The sequence below is a fragment of the Staurois parvus genome, unplaced genomic scaffold, assembly GCF_062004578.1.
Source record: "Staurois parvus isolate SC_StPar_1 unplaced genomic scaffold, SC_StPar_1.0 ptg000746l, whole genome shotgun sequence".
Classification (NCBI taxonomy): domain Eukaryota; kingdom Metazoa; phylum Chordata; class Amphibia; order Anura; family Ranidae; genus Staurois; species Staurois parvus.
Genome location: NW_028318542.1, coordinates 4771886 through 4792242, shown reverse-complemented (window position 1 = coordinate 4792242; position 20357 = coordinate 4771886). Strand labels below are relative to the sequence as shown.

Here is a 20357-nt window from a genome sequence, read left to right as displayed (position 1 = left end):
ACAGTTACAGTGGAATCCCAGTGGAAGGCGCTAGGCCAAGCGTTCCACGCTGGTTGCAGATTCTGTGAGAGGTCATCCTGGATCTCTTGAGCCGTGGTATTGTCAGAATTGGTAAGCAGGCAGAAGCCCACACTGTACACTGCATGCAGACACCTTTTATACCTTCTTACAAGTTTGTAATCTTTATCTGGCATCATCTATCTAAAATACCTATTATTGTTGGTCACCATTGCACAGCAATCTTTTTGGGCCCTTATGGAGCTAGCTGAAGACCCAGGACATTTTTTCCACCAAGACTTTCTTTGACACTCCTCAAGCCCAGGACTCTGTGGTTATCCCTGTGCACATGTTCAAGGGGGACTCGAAATGTTCATAGCATAGCTCATACGTTTAGCTTTTACAGAGCGAGTTATTTCTGGACCTGTGGCCTCAGGATTTTAAGGGAGCAGGTTCACACCAAGAAGTCTTTCTTTTTCCTTTTATACCCGAGGTCAAAGACTCCATAATGAGCATAAAATCGTTTTCAGTGTCTGATGACGAATTTCCCCACGAATCATTATCACTCAATTCTGCAAGTGGTTCTGATTTACTATCGCTGTTCTCTAGCCGGTCTAAAACCGATTTTGACCTAAAAGGACGCTTTTTGTACGCCATGGACGTTTCTCAGTTTCCAGGCAGAAAGAACAGTGAAAATGCAGGCAGGGCACAGGACAAAGCACTCGGGACAAAATGTATGTGAAATGGTTTGATACAGTAATGTTTTACTATGTGATTTTAGTGAATTTAGTGAATGTCACTTTTTGTCACTTTCAAATTTCCGGTCGTTCCGTCCCCCGTATGTCCCGACGCTCGCAGGGAACGGAACCCAGAAGACAGATGCCGGCATCCGCCGGAGGACATTGCCGGGGACACTGCAGGAGGGACATCGCAGGAGCGCAAGACAAGGTAAGAGAAGAACAGATCCCGGAGCAACGCTGCAGGGTATTCCCGAGTGTAGCTCGGGGTTACCGCTTGTGGTGCTGAAACTTTACCCCGAGCTACACTCGGGAATACCGCCAGGGAGGTTAAACGTCAGCGCTTTTATTTTATTTTTTTTCAGGTGGAACTCCGCTTTAAGCCGGCCATAGACAATTTGAATCTCCTCCTGTTCAGCAGGGACTGGCCAAGATTCGAACCATGTATGGGCAGGCTGAATGCATCCAAGTTGATTGATCAATCAACTTGGGTACAACCAGCCTGTGATATATTACATGCGATTATTATAGCTGCTAGCTGTAATCACTGTGTTTTCCCGGCAGGAACCGTTCCCCCTGCTGCCCACCCACTGGGAGAACGCAATGGTTCCACGGGAGGGGAATCAAGCACTTTTTGCTCCATCTATGGCCAGCTTTAGATTATCTATGTGATTTTTTTGACTATGTTAGTTCATTCAATTGTATACTCCTCAGAAACAGGGACTGGTGCTGTAGCATATTTATTACAGTAGATCACGTGCACCAGAACCCTCCATATTCAGAAGCCTATCCATCCTTCCTAACCAAAATTTGCCATGCCGCATTTACAAGGCCCCCTATCAAGCCAATCTGGATAGAAGTTGGGATGTACCACCTGGAGCTGTGTCAACTTATGATTAGAAAAAAAGAGCTACTCATATTTACATGTTTAATAAGCATATGCTATGATTTGGATTTTGAACTGAAGGAATTGAGGTTGAATTAGGTTAAAGTGTATGTAAACACTAACATTGAACTTACTTGCTCCCTTCTGGATTGCCAACCATAAGAGAGTTTAGAGGAAAATTGTCTGAAACAGTGAGAGAGGGAGCACAGGCAATGATAAAATGAATGGGAGTTATAGCGGATGAGGACACGAACATGGCGTCTTTCCCGCGCATGCGCGGTGATTATAAAAGACGGATGGCGATGGCGGCAGGCTACCCTTTGACAACGTGCCATAGCACGAAACGCGTCAGGGTATCAGCCTGCCACACTGACGTCACCCTATGCTACCACAGCCAATTATACTGGACTGGCAGCCATCTTTGAAATTTTGGAAATTCTATTGAGATCATCAAAACATGCATGTATGCCTGCTATTATTATTACTGCTACTGAGGCTAGGATCATTGGACTTTAATACTTTCATCCACTTTAATGTTGATCCTTTTTGAGATACATATGCCTTTAAAGGAATATATTTATCTAATTTACTACACTATATGATCCTTTTTTGTTCTGGTGGCTTTGTTTGAGCCTTACAAGGTGGATTTCATTTGGATGCTGTACTTACCTGATGCTGAGTGTTAGCTTCACCTGTGAGCGGTTCCTATTAACTAAGAGGGTCCAATAAAAGGTCTGGAGAGTATCCCTGGATGTTTTGAGTGTCGTTTGAATACCACATCTCTACCAGAAGGCCACCAGCACCCTTATACTAAATGCGCATTTATGATTTACGTCTGGTGAGTGTAAGCACACCCTATATTGCTTTTCATGGAAGTCACGAGCACCCGATTATGTGATGGAAGTTGAATAGGATTGATTGATATCTTCCTATCTCAATCACTGACGCACTTGCAATCTATTAAATGGACTCATGTCATTTGCATTTATGTGATATATTGTGCTTAATACTGTCACATCAATATATAATTGGATGAGGGCACAGTCAGTTAGGGATGAATAGAGCCCATGTATTGTTTGCACTTTGAGCATCTTGGTTTACCAATGGACTGATGTGGATGGTGAACACATTCTCTGTAGGAACTAATCATTGTGTCCGTACTGTAAAAACACTGAAAGTAAATAATACTGATGTATATAACTTTATTTTAGGGGCTCCAGTGAATCCCACCAAATACTTTGCTCGAACAGTCTCCAATGTGATCTGCTCTATTGTATTTGGCAGCCGATTTGATTATGAAGACAAAAGACTATTGGCCATAATTGAGAGTATTAACAGTAACTTCCTTATCATGAGCAGCACCTGGGGGGCGGTGAGTATGAAGGGGAAGCGATACTGAAGTACAGTTGTGTTCAAAATAATAGCAATCAGACATCACTAACCTGATCAATCACTGTTTTTGGTAGAAATGATATTTCTACATGGCAAATAATTTACTAGCAGGTGTAGTAGAGTAATAGAAATCCAACAGACCCAACAGTCATGACATGCATGCTGCTGATTCTGTGTAATTGAATCACTCATTGAAAGGGGCATGTTCAAAATAATAGCAGTTTGGAGTTCTATTAGTGAGGTCATTCATTCTTTGAAAAACAGGTGGCAATTATTGCCCTTATTTAAGGAAGGAAGGCAGCAAATGTTGTACATGCTGGTTACAGTGCATTTCTCTCTGAAATTCTGAGGAAAATGGGTCGTTCCAGACATTGTTCAGAAGAACAGCGTACCTTGATTAAAAAGTTGATCGGAGAGGGGAAAACATATAAAGAAGTGCAGAAAATGATAGGCTGCTGAGCTAAAATGATTGCAAATGCTTTAAAATGGCAACCAAAACCTGAAAAACGTGGAAGAAAGCAAAAAACTACCATTCAAATGGATAGAAGAATAGCCAAAATGGCGCGGACTCAGCCAACAATCAGCTCCAGGAAGTTCAAAGAAGATGTAAAGTTCCCTGTGAGTACTGTTACAATTAGAAGACGCCTATGTGAAGCCAAGCTATCTGCAAGAAGCCCCCGCAAAGTCCCACTGTTGGAAAAAAGACGTGCTGAAGAGGTTACAATTTGCCAAAGAGCACATTGACTGGCCTAAAGAGAAATGGTGCAACATTTTGTGGGCTGATGAAAGTAAGATTGTTCTTTTTGGGTCTAGTGGCCGGAGACATTTTGTCAGACGACCCCCAAACACTGAATTCAAGCTGCAGTACACTGTGAAGACAGTGAACCATGGTGGTGCAAGCATCATGATATGGGGATGTTTCTCATACTACGGTGTTGGGCCTATTTATCGCATACCAGGGATCATGGATCAGTTTGAATACATCAGAATACTTGAAGAGGTCATGCTGCCTTATGCTGAAGAGGAAATGCCCTTGAAATGGGTGTTCCAACAAGACAACGACCCCAAACACACCAGTAAACGTGCAACATCTTGGTTCCAGACCAACAAGATTGACGTTATGGAGTGGCCAGCCCAATCCCCGGATCTTAATCCAATAGAAAACTTGTGGGGTGACATCAAAAATGCAGTTTCTGAGGGAAAACCAAGAAATAGAGAAGAACTGTGGAATGTAGTCCTATCATCCTGGGCTGGAATACCTGATCACAGGGGCCAGAAGTTGGGTGACTCCATGCAACACAGATGTACAGCAGTTCTCAGAAACAGTGCGACTACAACCAAATATTCATTAAGTGATTCAACGGAAAGCAAAATCTTCAAACATTTTTCAGTTTATACAGTGAATGTTTGAGTTTGTAAAGAAGAATACAAACACTGCTATTTTTTTTAACAGTTTAATATTCAAATTTTTTTAGAGGAACAACACAAATTTGATATATTTTTCTTCATGTTTTGATTTGGAATAGAATGTGTCGTGTTCCCAATGCATTTGTGTGTATGGAAATAAAAGCTATTAGAAGGATTTTGAGCTTTTTTCAACACACTGCTATTATTTTGAACACAACTGTATGAGTTCTCAATCAGATGGGAAAAAATGGTTTTCTCTGATTATTATTTAATATCTAATTTATAATCTGGTTAATTTTTATGTTTTAACAATACAGCTATACAACATGTATCCAGACCTCATGGAATATGTGCCAGGTCCACACAGGAAAATGGAAAAGTATTTTAATATGATCTATGACATTTTACCTGAGATGATTGAATACCATAAAGAGACTCTGGATCCTGATAATCCTCGTGACTACATTGACTGCTTCCTCATGAAGATCAAAGAGGTAATCATAACCTGAATTTACATTCAGCTAGAATCTATACACAGGAGATCTCTGGACAAAGGATGAAGACATCATATCTGTTTGTCACTCCTGTGTGCAATAACCACATTAAAGGGTTAGTTCACATTTTGCATAAAACAGTCTGTGCAGTCAGGGAACCCAGTAGACATTGCCTAATTTATGCCGGCCATATACGGTGCGATTTTCTTGGTTGCAGAAAAGAAAATCACTTGATTCCCCCCTTAACACCTCCCACTTAGCTATTGTGTTCTCCCACCGGGTGAGTGGGGAGAACCATCCCGGCCTGGAGAACACACAGTGATTACTGCTAGCAACTATGGCCACTGGCAATTATCGCATGAAAAATCCGACATGCTGGTTGTACCCAAGTTAATCGAGAACCGAGCTTTGAAGCGCTTATGGCCGGCTTTAAGTTACATACCTGTAGACCAGTGATTCCCTACCACTTCAATGCACCACACTCCTAGAAAATGTTTTTGTAATGTAGGCACCCTCTATAAAAGTAATAGCACATTTCAAGCTGAAGAGGTCCAATGTCTAATTTTTAAACCACATACAAGATTGCTGGAGAGCAAATTGGATTGGCAAATTAAGCTTAAAGATTAATTTCAGGTATCAATATTTATACATGGTTATATTGGTTCAGCTCGGACCGGTATAATTATGTATATATGATACTTGGCTGATGCCCCCCAAAGCTGGAAATCACTGAAGTAGCTACCAAGTGATCTACACTTGCTTCTGGGTCCCGTGCCAAACAGCTGCCCTACTACATACTGAACACAGGAAGTTGGCCACTTGGCACAGGAACCATTCAGAGAATGCTTTGCATTTCCTGAATGAATGTAAAGTGTTTCCTGATTGAATGAGGTGGAGAGTGTGATGCCTTACCTCTTCACCTTGCGACAGAGCAGCCACTAGGTACAGGAGCCGAAAACAAGTAGAGATCACTGGAGTAGTGGTGCCTACTTCAGTGATTTCCAGCTTCCAGAGACATCAACCAGGCATAGTATATGCATAGTCAGTATGCTAGTCTGAATGGTGCTCCATTTCAGGCTCCACTCCTCTATGTGATCTCCCAACAGCTGGAGCAGGCTTTGCACAGTGGTGAACCCCTGAAGATGTAACACCTCTGGAGCGCTCTGCCCAGACTGAGCGCTGCAGAAGAGACTGGAGAACCATTGGGGGGCCTCCATCTGCAGAGTGTGAGAGACCGCCAGATCCTGAGTGATGCCTTGGGTGAGAGAGCCACATACACCAGCCAAACAAGCGAACACTGATATTCCCTTCACATCTACCAATTTTCCTGCACACAGTTGCGGACATACACTGCTCAAAAAAATTAAAGGAACACTTTTTAATCAGAGTATAGCATCAAGTCAATTAAACTCCTGGGATATTGATCTGGTCCGTTAACCTCCTTGGCAGAGGTTAACTGACCATTTTTTTGCATGGAAATATGTAGTTTTTTATTATAGGCTGTAATTTTTAGGAATAACTCACTGAAATCTGTCCGAACAAGAGTCTATTAAACATTCCGGATATGATAAAATTTGAAACACAAAATCATAAATTATAATTTAATAAATAATCATAAAAAATAATAATATAATAATAATAAATTTAATTCAATAATATAATCAAATCAAAAACACTGAAATTTGAAATACAGAGGCAAATTCGCACATCGCTGAGCAAAGTCGCAAAATTGTTTTCAGTGTCTGATGACGAATTTCCCCACCGATCATTATCACTCAATTCTGCAAGTGGTTCTAATTTACTATCGCTGTTCTAAAACCGCTTTTGACGTAAAGGGACGCTTTTTGGACGCCATGGACTTTTCTAAGTTTCCAGGCAGAAAGAACAGTCAAAATGCAGGCAGGGCACAGGACAAAGCAGTAGGGACAAAATATACGTGAAATGCATTGAAATAGCAATGACAGCAAAAATGACATTTTTTAAAAAATTCAAATTTCCCGCCGGTTCCGGCGCCCGTACGTCCCGACGTCACAGGGACCAGAACACAGAAGCCGGATGCTGGCATCGGCCGGAGGAGATGGTCGGGGACGCTGGAGGGGACAGATCGCGGGAGCGAAGGACAAGGTAAGTGCTGCAGGGACCCCAGAGAACACCGCATGGTCAGCCCGAGTGTAGCTCGGGGTTACCGCTTTTGGTAATGAAATTTTACCCCGAGCTGCACTCGGGAACACCGCTAAGGAGGTTAAGTAGCAGAGGGGGTTGTTAATCAGTTTCAGCTGCTTTGGTGTTAATGAAATAACAACAGATGCACTACATGGCCAACAAGGGGTGACCCCAAAAACAGGAATGGTTTTACAGGTGGAGGCCACTGCCATTTTTTACCCTACTCATCTTTTCTGACTGTTTTTTTCACTAGTTTTGCATTTGGCTAGGGTCAATGTCATTACTGATAGCATGAGGCCATACCTGGACCCTACAGAGTCCTCTGTAGGTTAATAATTTTCATTTCCATCAAACGATGGGGCATCCTTACATTCCTAATACATTACCCAGTCCATATCAGTATAGATGTACAGCATGATATTTTTCCCCATTGAGATCTGATGTATTTTCAAAGTGTTCCTTTAATTTTTTTCAACAGTGTAGTTGACATGTCTTTCAGCCTAGTTCCCCGGCCTATCACTGAACACATTTTCAGCATAATTCAAACATCAGAGCTGGCTGCAGTGCACACCCTCTCCAGGTCAAACCACATCATTATTCCTTTAGCCATCAGCCTACTATTTTAAAGGAACCATTACCATTGACTACTGCATTCCAGAGACGAGTTGCCCCTTGTCAGCAAGTGCTCCTATTAACCTCTGATACCTTTTTACCTGAAATTTGCATCCCGCTTAGTACATTTAAGGGACACCATCCTAGTCAAGTGCCTCTTAAAAGAGTAATACTGGAATCTTTCTTGTAGTAATCTGTTGAGGAACTGTCACCCTTCTTCAAATTAGGAGGTCTGAATCTCTGTGGTGCAACAACTGGGCCCCAACAAGCACACAGAAGATTATTCACTGCATTTGAGGGACGTTGACTACCGTATTTAACAAGCTCTTTTTTTTATCTCAGATTTAAACCTTGCCATCAGATGATCCTGAGGGCCCAAAGTGACCTAGTTTTACCTATTGATAGTTTCCCTTGCTCAATGCAAACTAAAAACTCCTCATGCTTGAGGCTCTGGATTAACTTTTGAATAGCAGGCCTGCCAGCACTGATTGAGATTTTGCTGTATATGTTCTTTTCCTTGCTTAGAGCAGCTAAGAATGATAATTGCCATTACATACACACATATTGCTTTATGCTGTTTTACCGTGCTCACAGCCAAGTTTAATATAAACAAAATATTAGTTCACTCTAATCTGTGTGTGAGTCTATTTTCTGGTGATAATTTATTCTGGTCAGAAGAGTACTGTGGTATCAGCAGGGGTTTGACTTTCAGAGGGGGTCCAGAGTGACAGGGAGCCTGAAAATAACTCAGCAACTCCTATGGGGGTAGTACCACACTTGTATAATCCAGAAGAAGGAAAGGGGGGCCACTCACCATAATAGCCAACCAGGGGCGGACTGACCATTTGGAAACTCAGGCACTGCCCGAGGGCCCGGGGTCAGTAGGGGGCCCCATGAGTTGCCCCTGGTACCTTTTTCATAGGCTTTTTTGAGTTTGGGCAAGGACACAGGGGCCCCATGATCCCCCATTGCCCAGGGGCCCCATGAGTTGTCAGTCCGCCCCTGTAGCCAACTTAGGTTCATCAAAACAAAGACAAAGACTTCCTTTCTCCAATAAACCAAAGTTGGCTTTTGCATATGCATAGTTACACTGGTTAAAGCAGGACCAATATAACTATGTATAAATATTCATAAATGGACTTTTTCTTTAAAAAAAAATAAATTAACTAAATAAAGAATCATAAAGTGAGAAATTAGATTCTAATGTATTCAGGATCAATATAAATGGTAAAATAAATGAGAGAGTTTCCTTGGTGCGTCCAGTAGCAATCACCCCAAGTGTGAACAGCCGCAAATAACTGCAACTACAGGCAACTTACACCTAATCGCTCACAGTCGGAGCAGAAATCAGGATACTGGCAGGGACTGGAGGGTACTGTAGACACTGTTTGAGGTTGGGGAAACTATGGGTGTCTGGAGGCTCTGTGGAAAGCTAGGGGGCACTAAAGGGGGCTGAAGGGCACTGTAAGAGACTAGGTGGTACTGTAGGGGGTTGGGGGGGCACTATGGGGGGCTAAGGGTTCTTAAGGGGACCGCAAGCCATGTGGGAGATTGAGGGGAACTGTGAGTCACTATAAGAGAGTGGAGTCACTATGGGAGATAGGAGGCACTGTGAGACGTTAGGGGATTTGCAATTGACTTGAGGCCAAGAAGAGGAAGTCCTTTGGTTGAGAACCACTGCTATAGACCTTGATTGTATTCTAAAGGCATGCCCTCCAAACCCCTAATCCCCCGCCTTCTTTAAATACATTTGAAATTGTGAGATATTCAGGGGATGCACAATGTCACAAGGAATATATAGTTAGCTTTTATTCATTCCATATTGTTTCCTTGTGCAGAGAAAGTGCAAGAGGAGATTGACCGTGTTGTTGAAAGAGACCGATTCCCATCCATTGCTGATCGAAGCAAAATGCCATATACAGAGGCCACTATCCATGAACTTATTAGGTTTTGTGATGTGCTGCCAGTCAGTCTTCCTCGATGTACATCCAGAGATACAGTTTTCAGAGGATACTTCATTCCGAAGGTAAGAAAACACCAGTTAAACAAGACAAAGAGTTAATTTGCATTAGGCTGTGTGACTGCTCTAAAAAAACAGTAGAAAGATGAGTGGATAAGTTGCATTGATTGCAATTATAGACACTTTTAGGTTCCAGAAAACCTGGAAATCACTTGTTTTGTCCCCGCCAAGCTTCAAAACAGAGGGTCAGCTTCTTATATGTAGAGCTAAAGTATCTAGAGAAGCTCAACCAGTGTTCTATGGAGTCCTTGGGTTCCCCTAGAGCAGCTATTCTCAAGCAGGGTTTCTCCAGAGGTTGCTAGAGGTTCCTTGAGCTATAGCTGATTAATCTTATACTTTATGGTGCTTGCATAGTTCCCAGGCAATCACCACTTGAAAAAGTCAGTAACATAACATCAGTGACCTTTTTAGTTATCTGTGAGGGTGGCATTCTGACCACCACTGTAATGGTTACATTCTTCTTCTATCTATCCATTCAGTTGTATCCAGGGGCAGACTGACCATTTGGAAACTTGGGCACCGCCCAAGGGCCCAGGGTCAGTAGGGGGCCCCATGAGATGCCCCTGGTACCATTTTCATAGGCTTTTTTGAGTTTGGGCAAGGATACAGGGGCCCCATAATCCCCTATTGCCCAGGGGTCCCATGAGTTGTCAGTCCACCCATGGTCATATCCAACCTTTGGCAATTGCATGGACTGTCACTCATAAGCAACATGTTTTCCATGAATTCTCTTAGCAATTAGAGAACATGCAAACTCCATGCAGGAGGCACCATGGTCAGGAATTGAACCCATGATCCATTTACTGCAAGGCAGACGTACTAACCACTAAGCCACTGTGCCGCCTACATTCTTCTTACTGAGCACCAATGTGTAGGGACATTTTCCTCAATGATCCCTAATTAATTGGTTTTAGTAAGACTTCCCTGAGAGTTGAAAATTATTTTATGGGTTCCTCTGGGGTAAAGATTGAGAAAAGCTGCTCTAGAGGTTGCCAAGGGTTCCTTAAGATGGAACTACACTCAAATCCAATCCAGTGATTCAGTGTCCATGAGCACCCTCACTGGCCACTGATATTTTTGGCTGGTCTTCCTATGGGTTCTGATCTTGGGCCATTTTGTTCGGCCAGGTCAGGATAACATCACTCCCACAAATGTGCAGGAGTTCATTCATCTTGTCAGATGCAGAAATTGTACAATGAGCTGCACGTCATAGTGTATAGTGCAAACAGACAGAAAAGAATACTTTAATGCAGGAGAAACATAGTATGTCTCTTCTGCAATAAAAACTCTGCCCATTTACAAATATTTAAACAAAGTTCCTTTTTAAGTAACAAGCATGGAAACTCAACTGCCTCTCAGATGAGTAACCAGTCCACTAACGTAATTGATCATTTTAGCTATCTATAAGGGGGAGATAGATATTCCACCCACTGTCCACAAATATAAGGAACATTCTTCCCATTGACCATCACACTAATCCACCATGAGTTGGAGATTTTGTAATTATTAGCAGGGGTTTCCTGAGACCAGAAAGTTATTTCAAGGTTCCTCCATGTTAAAAAGGTTGAGAAGATTCTTTTGGCTCTGCAAGTTCACAAGGGCTGATCAACAGTTAACCTGCATCGCCATCTGCTGGACAAATTTGGTAATGCACAGAGACCATAAATATTTCCAACAATTAACACAGAGCATGCTGTTTGTATATAGTAAATATAGAACAGTGCGAGAAACTGCAGGCCCTGTTCTATATTTACTATATACCCTGACGGGCCCTCTAAAATGGGTGGAAATAGATACATTTGTCACAACATTGATTGTGATAGCATGGGCTACGATAGGTCCTTTTAATCTATAACACCCCAGATCTCTTCTGAAAAACGTCTTATAAAACCGAGATCGGTTGGATCAGGTGCTTCCATGTTTACATTAGACCAAAACCAGAAGTGACAAAATCCTTCCAGTTTACATAGTTAGTCTGGCTGAAAAAAGACAAAAGTCTATCCAGTTCAACCATTAAAAAAAAAAGTTATAATCTTTTACCCACAGTTGATCCAGAGGAAGGCAAAAAAACTCAGCAAAGCATGATCCAATTTGCTCCTGCAGGGGAAAAATTCCTTCCTGATCCCCCGAGAGGCAATCAGATATTCCCTGGACCAACTTTACCTATAAATGTTATATCCAGTTACATTCTGTGTATCTAAGAAAGAATCCAGGACTTTTTTGAAGCAATCCACTGAGCTGGCCAGAACCAACTCTTGAAGAAGTCTATTCCACATTTTCACAGCTTTCACTGTGAAGAAACCTTTCCGAGTTTGGAGATTACATTTCTTTTCCTCCAGGAGTAAAGAGTGCCCCCTTGTCCTCTGTGATGACCTCAGGGTGAATAGCTCTACACTGAGTTCACTATATGAACCACTGATGTATTTATACATGGAGATCATATCCCCCCTTGTATATTATACATGGTGATCATATCCCCCCTTATGTATTATACATGGAGATCATATCCCCCTTATGTATTATACATGGAGATCATATCCCCCCTTATGTATTATACATGGAGATCATATCCTTCCTTATGTATTATACATGGAGATCATATCCCCCCTTATGTATTATACATGGAGATCATATCCCCCCTTATGTATTATACATGGAGATCATATCCCCCCTTATGTATTATACATGGAGATCATATCCCCCCTTATGTATTATACATGGAGATCATATCCCCCCTTATGTATTATACATGGAGATCATATCCCCCCTTATGTATTATACATGGTGATCATATCCCCCCTTATGTATTATACATGGAGATCATATCCCCCCTTATGTATTATACATGGAGATCATATCCCCCCCTTATGTATTATACATGGAGATCATATCCCCCCTTATGTATTATACGTGGAGATCATATCCCCCCTTATGTATTATACATGGAGATCATAACCCCCTTATGTATTATACATGGTGATCATATCCCCCTTATGTATTATACATGGAGATCATATCCCCCTTATGTATTATACATGGTGATCATATCCCCCCTTATCTATTTATACATGGAGATCATATCCCCCTTATGTATTTATACATGGAGATCATATCCCCCCTTATGTATTATACATGGAGATCATATTCCCCCTTACGTATTATACATGGTGATCATATCCCCCCTTATCTATTTATACATGGAGATCATATCCCCCCTTATGTATTATACATGGAGATCATATCCCCCCTTATGTATTATACATGGAGATCATATCCCCCTTATGTATTATACATGGTGATCATATCCCCCCTTATCTATTTATACATGGAGATCATATCCCCCTTATGTATTTATACATGGAGATCATATCCCCCCTTATGTATTATACATGGAGATCATATTCCCCCTTATGTATTATACATGGAGATCATATCCCCCTTATGTATTATACATGGTGATCATATCCCCCCTTATCTATTTATACATGGAGATCATATCCCCCCTTATGTATTATACATGGAGATCATATCCCCCTTATGTATTATACATGGAGATCATATCCCCCCTTATGTATTATACATGGAGATCATATCCCCCCTTATGTATTATACATGGAGATCATATCCCTCCTTATGTATTATACATGGAGATCATATCCCCCTTATGTATTATACATGGAGATCATATCCCCCCTTATGTATTATACATGGTGATCATATCCCCCTTATGTATTATACATGGTGATCATATCCCCCTTATGTATTATACATGGAGATCATATCCCCCCTTATGTATTATACATGGAAATCATATCCCCCCTTATGTATTATACATGGTGATCATATCCCCCCTTATGTATTATACATGGAGATCATATCCCCCCTTATATATTATACATGGAGATCATATCCCCCCTGATGTATTATACATGGAGATCGTATCCCCCCTTATATATTATACATGGAGATCATATCCCCCCTTATGTATTATACATGGTGATCATATCCCCCTCTTATGTATTATACATGGTGATCATATCCCCTCTTATGTATTATACATGGTGATCATATCCCCCCTTAATCTCCTCTTCTCAGTAGAGAATAAATTCAGTTCCTCTAATCTTTCCTCATAGCTGATCTCCTCCATGCCTCTTATCAGTTTGGTTGCCCTTCTCTGTACTTTCTCCAGTTCCCCAATGTTCTCTTTGTGAATTGGTGCCCAAAACTGAACTGCATGTACTGCGTAACTGATGTCACACTATGTCCCAGGAAGTTGATGCCACCAGTTGCATCCTTACCAGGCTCCCCTATCGGACAGGAGAGCTGGTAAAGGTGGCAGCGGTGGCAGGACAGAGGGACCCCTTTCTTCCACCCCCTGTAAAAGTGATCCACAGGCTCTATAGATGCTTGGATCACTTTTACATTGTAGAGAATCACCAGCTGAAAACAAATCGTTACTGGGAATATGGTTGTAGCAGCGTATAATATTGGACTTTATCACACTGCTTTTAGTTTCTTTGCACAGTCTATATTTGAGGTTGGATTGGTCAGAATCCAACCGCTGGTGTTAATCATTAAGGACTTTTAGATATATCATATGTTTGTTCTTTATGTGAACATCTGTATGTACACTTTATTGATATGTCACAGATCTACGAGTAATTGAACAGTGAGTTGTTTGGTTGCACTATTTTATTTTATTTGTGGGATTTAAGTAGCAGTTCAGTTTTTTCTTTTATCTGTTTATTTGACATATAAGATTTAAACACATTTTCCTATTTTTTATCATAGAGATCGAATATAAAAATAGAATCCTTAAAGTGGTTGTAAACCCATACATATACCAGTGAAGTGACTGGCCTCAGGTGATATACAGAAATGAAACAAATTCTCCTACATAAGTTGTACCTGTTTATCTGTCGCCTTCTCTACACCCATTCGAAGTGCAGAATTTATACAGCGTCTCTGAGCTTCCAAGAGCAGGGGGCGGAGAGATGAAGTTACGCTCTACAGAACTCAGTGAGAGCTGATTGGATGGAAGGGACACCCCCCCCCCCCCCCTCCTTCACACAGCACACAAGAAGAGAGCTGAGGCTGCTCTGGATTGAGACAAGTACACACTATAGAGAAATATGTTTTGTTCATATTTCATTTCTGAGGTTTGCAACCACTTTAACAGTACTCTTGTCTACAAGGCGTAGACTGGAAAATCCAGCCAAAAGGACTGTTGCTGGTGAGTCTGAGAATGTTTGCAGGCTACTGTGAGCTTCTGTAAACTCCGCACCATTAATATATTTTTTGTAACTAAAGCCACATGGTGTCCCTACTCCTCATCATTTAGTTCTGTGTTTTTATCACAGCAGCCATAAGAAGCAATAGCCCTTTGATACAATAGAACGTGAGAAGAGCTTGCCTCTTGCTGACATCAAGTGATACTGTAAATATGAAATAATCTTACACAAATGTATTTATTTATTTTACTTTATTGTTGGTATTGATTTTAAAAGTATATATATATTTAAATTATAATTTTATATTTTATTTTGTGTTTAGGGAACATACATTACTCCACTCCTGGCTTCTGTCCATAGTGATCCAAGTTATTACAAAGAACCTCACAAATTTAACCCCAACAATTTTTTGAATGACAAAGGTGCTTTTAAGAAGAATGATGCCCACATGCCTTTTGGTGCTGGTAATTATTATTATTTTAATTTCTAATGTGATTTTATGTTTGAAATTTGAATGTATTTATAATGCCGGTATATCAAAATCTTGCAATATGCTATATAGCAAAACTGGGACTTTGAGAGGAAGGCTCAGGGCAGTACTAGGAGCCAATCAGGAGCGTTGAATGAAAATGGCAAATGTGCAGATAAGGAACATGCTAATAGGAGAGAGTAGAGTGTGCAGAAGGATGAGTTTACCAGTGTGCTGCTGCCCCTTTACTGTCCAGTGAGTAGACAAGGGGTGGAGAGAGGACACCATTGTAACCCTTCTGGAGTCCATGACTGTAAAAGACAAAGTGGGCTATTCACATGGCTGTGCTCTGAAAACTTCATGATGGAAATAGAAATACTTTGCAAGGTGAAACAGTTGCATAAATGTACTTCATCTGTGTATTTAGCTGTTTGCCTGAAGTTCAGCTTTAAAACCCAATACCACTATTATGCAAGAACCAGCACACTTTGCTATGCCCAATAAATCTGGCCTACAAGGCTGCGTGCGGGGTAGTAGTAGGTAGTTGGTATATCCTCCATGTTCCTCTCCTCATTGGGCACCAAGTGTGGGTAACATAAGAGGCCTACCCCAAGGTGGGTTCTTCTGGGCTGCGCTAGGCACCTAAGACAGATCACTTGCTTGGGGTACGTTTACTTGTACCATGCTCATCAATGTCTCGGGACAAGGCAGGGGGTCATTTTTAGGGATAACTCAACCTTAAAACAGATCCCCAACAGAGAAAGCCGTATTCTGTCTACACTTGGATAGATGCTCTCTCAAGCCCTTAATCAATGTACACTATTACTGACACTTGTTGCACTTAGGAGGGCCATGCTGAGCTGATGTCCACTCCACCTGTCCGGCGTATCCCCATTACCTTACTACTAGTAGCGGCATGGAGTCCTGCCATGCACCTTGTGCTGACTCCATGTGTGCACACACTTATCTCTTCCTCTTCCACACCTGTGCTTAGGCCGGGGACCTCTGCACACTGATCTGCTCCCGTAACTATGGGAGAAAAACCACCAGGAGAGATAATGCCGACACAACTCCCTCACTTCAAGAGAATAACCCACCTACCACAGGTACACGCTTCTCAGCAGGCTGCTTGCTAGACCTCCATTACTCTAGGTAACCACTTGCTTGCAGACTGGAAACCACATGTTACTTGCATACACCCTTTTCGAAAAACTTCAGACTAGGCATAAGCAAAGTTTCAAAAGCTTTACTGAAGATTTTCAGCATAACAGTTCCAAAAACGTGCAACATTCTCTTCCCTATCTACCCTGATCCCTAACTCAGGCTTTTGGCTGTCCCCAGAATATCTGCACAGGTGGAGTCCATGACAAGGAAAGTCCATAATGGAAGATCTCCAGAAATGGTGTCTTCAGGGTGAACTGCAAGTCCCAGCAGTTCCCCTACATGTGGAAGTCTTCAAGATGTAGGTCTCCCGTAGACAGGAAGAGACCAAAACAGTAACAGGCAGCAGGAACTCCAGTTCTATACAACACGCTCTGACCCGGACCCCTGTCCTTTTTTATAACAACACAAGACCAGTGGGTAGGGCCCAGAAAGCCCACAAAGACATCTCTGGAAGCGGTGGCAGAAGGCATTACTCTCTCCCTCCTGGTTGGGGCAGCAACTCACGAACTACCAGTAGGCAACCTGCCTACATGACATGGGAGGTACTTACTGTGACCTACCAGCATGTTTTCTGTACAGTTCGAAAATCTGCAACACATTTAGGAAAACCCAGAAAACACAAGGTTGAGATACAAACTTGATGCAGACAGGGTCTCTTTAATGTCCATTCATCTGAGCTCTTCCTCCAAATTCAGAAATTCCAAAACACGAATTAAGCTTCATGTACACGAGCCTACTCTGGTTGCCAGCTGTTGGGAAACGCAAAATCGCTGCAAAAAGCGTCATCGAGGTTGCCGCGTTTTGCATTTTCCTATGGTCGGCGGTCAAATAATTCCTATCCTGAATGAGATTCTTTCACATTCAGGAGAGGGAGGTTTAACCTCACCTAAATGTGGCAGCTCTTAAACTCTGTTAAAAGACTATGTGTACATAGACACATAGGCGTTTATGGAATTGAGTTTAGGAGTTTTGGCAAAAAAAATGCCAAAAACTCTTAAAATCGGGGTTTCGCAGCTGCTCATGTATGAAGACTTAAGGGAAACAAAGTAAAAAGGGTCAACTAAAGGACTTATGAAAATGACAAATTTTAATATGCTACATAGTTCAATCTTATAGCCTGTCTTCTTTTTCAGCTGCCTTGTCAATTAAATAATGAATCCAACATTCATGAATTATCTAATGACTTCCAATTGCTAGTAAAACTTTATTTTTTTTCTTGGTTAGGAAAAAGGGTATGCATTGGAGAAAGCTTGGGTCGAATGGAACTTTTCCTCTATTTCACATCTTTGCTTCAAAATTTCAGCTTCAAACCAGTCATTCCAAAAGAAGAGATAAACCTTGCACCTACAGGAAGCGGACTTGGCAATGTGCCACCAAACTACGAGTGCTGTATCATACCTCGCTAAATATCTGATCTTTAAAGAGGACCTATGCTTAAAATCTAAAGTTTAGTTGTCTAACAGGGACTCATCATGGTAGCCATATTATTGCACTTGAAACAATACAGTTGAGTACTGTCCTTGACCCTTTTCTTATTTGCATAAACAGTTCAATTTTCAGGACAAACTTTCAGAGTTCTACCCCCTTCTTCTTGGTCAAGAGCTACTGATACACAAAGGTTTAGTAAAATGTTAAGAAAAAATCTACAAATCCAACACACAAAAAGGGTAATAAACTTGAGAACATTATGCCAGACATGCTTGTATAGATTTATTTCATACAGCCCATGTGTAGCAAAGGATTAACCAAGTCCCTTTTATTCTGGACTTCTCCTTATCCCTCTCAGGAAGCACTTTATATCTCTGCCAGCTTTGGCAAATTTCCCTATATTGGGTGGAGCTTAAGAGTTTGCTTAGTTGGAGCTGCAAATAGAATTAAGCTGGCCATAAATGGATAGAATTTTGAATGAAAATTCTTAGGAAAAGTTCTTAGAACAATTGTTTGTCTTTCAAAAGATTTTGTTTGCTTTTAACTTTTGATTTTGGAAGAATGGACTTTACCAAACTAAAACCACATACACAGAAAATAATAATATAAAAAAAAATTTCCATCCTGCTCCTATGAATTTTCTTGTCACTGATATCAAAAATGAACCCACTGATGATTAGAAAAATTAACAAACTTTATTAGAACCTTCTTTTCCCAGGAACTTACCTTTCAAATTCTACCCATCTATGACCATCTTAAGGAGCATGGAGTGCTGAGCTAGAGGATCCCTTTCCTTGGTTACCTTCATGGGCTTCCCTTTTAAGGGCTTCCCTGTACCTGAGGCTCACCTTGGAACGGGAGCAGTTATACTGCATTATGCCAAGGAATATGGGTTTCTGAAGTTAAGGACCACAAGTGCTGCAATGTGCATTACTTTTTGCCATGATTTGGAAGTGTACCATTTATTATATAGTATAGAGGAAGAATGTGGCTCTGGCTGGAAGTCTGGTTATTCAATGATAAAGTCTGTGTATCTTGATGACAGCATGTAAAGTGAGTCTGTGCAGTCAGGCTGCAGGCTAATGGAGAGTAGCTGAAATTTAATATGCTACATTGGTGTGGGTAAATAACTTTACAGGTGTAAACCTTATTGGGTTGGGAATTGGTGTCAGTTAAGAGAAGAGGTTGCCCTCCTGGAGATAAAGAGAGAATCCCTCAATTGAACACATCGGGAGACCTGAGGCTTCATGTCTCATGGGCTTTAGTTGCATGGTTGGACTTTCGGAACCTTAAAAAAAATTCCAGGCTAGGTATATTTTTGCATAGTTACACTGATCCAGTTTGGACCAATGTATGTAACTATATACAGCCATGGCCAAAAGTTTTGAGAATTACACAAATATTAAATTTCACAAAGCCTGCTGCCTCAGTTTTTATGATGGCAATTTGCATATACTCCAGAATGTTATGAAGAGTGATCAGATGAATTTCAAATTAATTGCAAAGTCCTTCTTTGCCCTTAAAATCCAAGGCTGGAGATCACTCTGTCATGCTGCCTGAGATACAATAACAGTCTGGAAGCTTTAAAAGGAGGGTGGTGCTTGAAATCATTCTTCTTCCTCTGTTAACCATGGTTACCTGCAAGGAAGCATGTGCAGTCATCATTGCTTTGCACAAAAAGGTATTCACAGGGAAGGATATTGCTGCTACTAAGATTGCATCTAAATCAACCATTTATCAGATCATCAAGAGGTTCAATTGTTGTGAAGAAGGCATCAGGGTGCCCACGAAAGTCCAACAAGTGCCAGGACCGTCTCATAAAGTTGATTCAGCTGTGTGATCGGGGCACCACCAGTACAGTGCTTGCCCGTACATATACACACTGAAGTGACTGGCCTCAGGTGATACACAGAGATTAAATAAATCCTCCTACATACGTTGTATCTGTTTATATGAAGACCTCTCTCCTCTACAGCCTTCTAAAACACACAGATCAAAGTCTTTTTTTCAGCTCCAGAAGATAGGGGGCCTAATGTCACACACTGCACAGAATAGAGAGGAGAGCTTGGTGTAATTTGAAACCTAAGTAATGGGAATAGACACGCCCCCCTTAGCACACTCCTATAGGGAAACAAACAGCTGGGGCTGTAAATCGCCTGCTGTGTGCTGGTGGGGGGGAGAGGGGCCTTCTCCCTAGATCTCTGGTGTTGACATAACCTATTAGAAGTGAGTCGTGCAGATAGCAGAGAGAAATGACACTTAGGGGGAAATGTACTAAAAGTGGAGCAAAATCTGGTGCAGCTCATCGTAGAAACCAATCAACTTCCAGGTTTTATTGTCAAAGCCTAAATGAACAA

The 20357-nt window shown here is 41.4% G+C and overlaps 1 pseudogene; it reads left to right on the top strand.

The window, feature by feature from the left end:
• LOC149445139 (cytochrome P450 2F3-like) overlaps nucleotides 1–18302 on the top strand; it is a 47948-nt pseudogene extending 29646 nt beyond the window's left edge.
• The last annotated feature ends 2055 nt before the right edge of the window (nucleotides 18303–20357 follow it).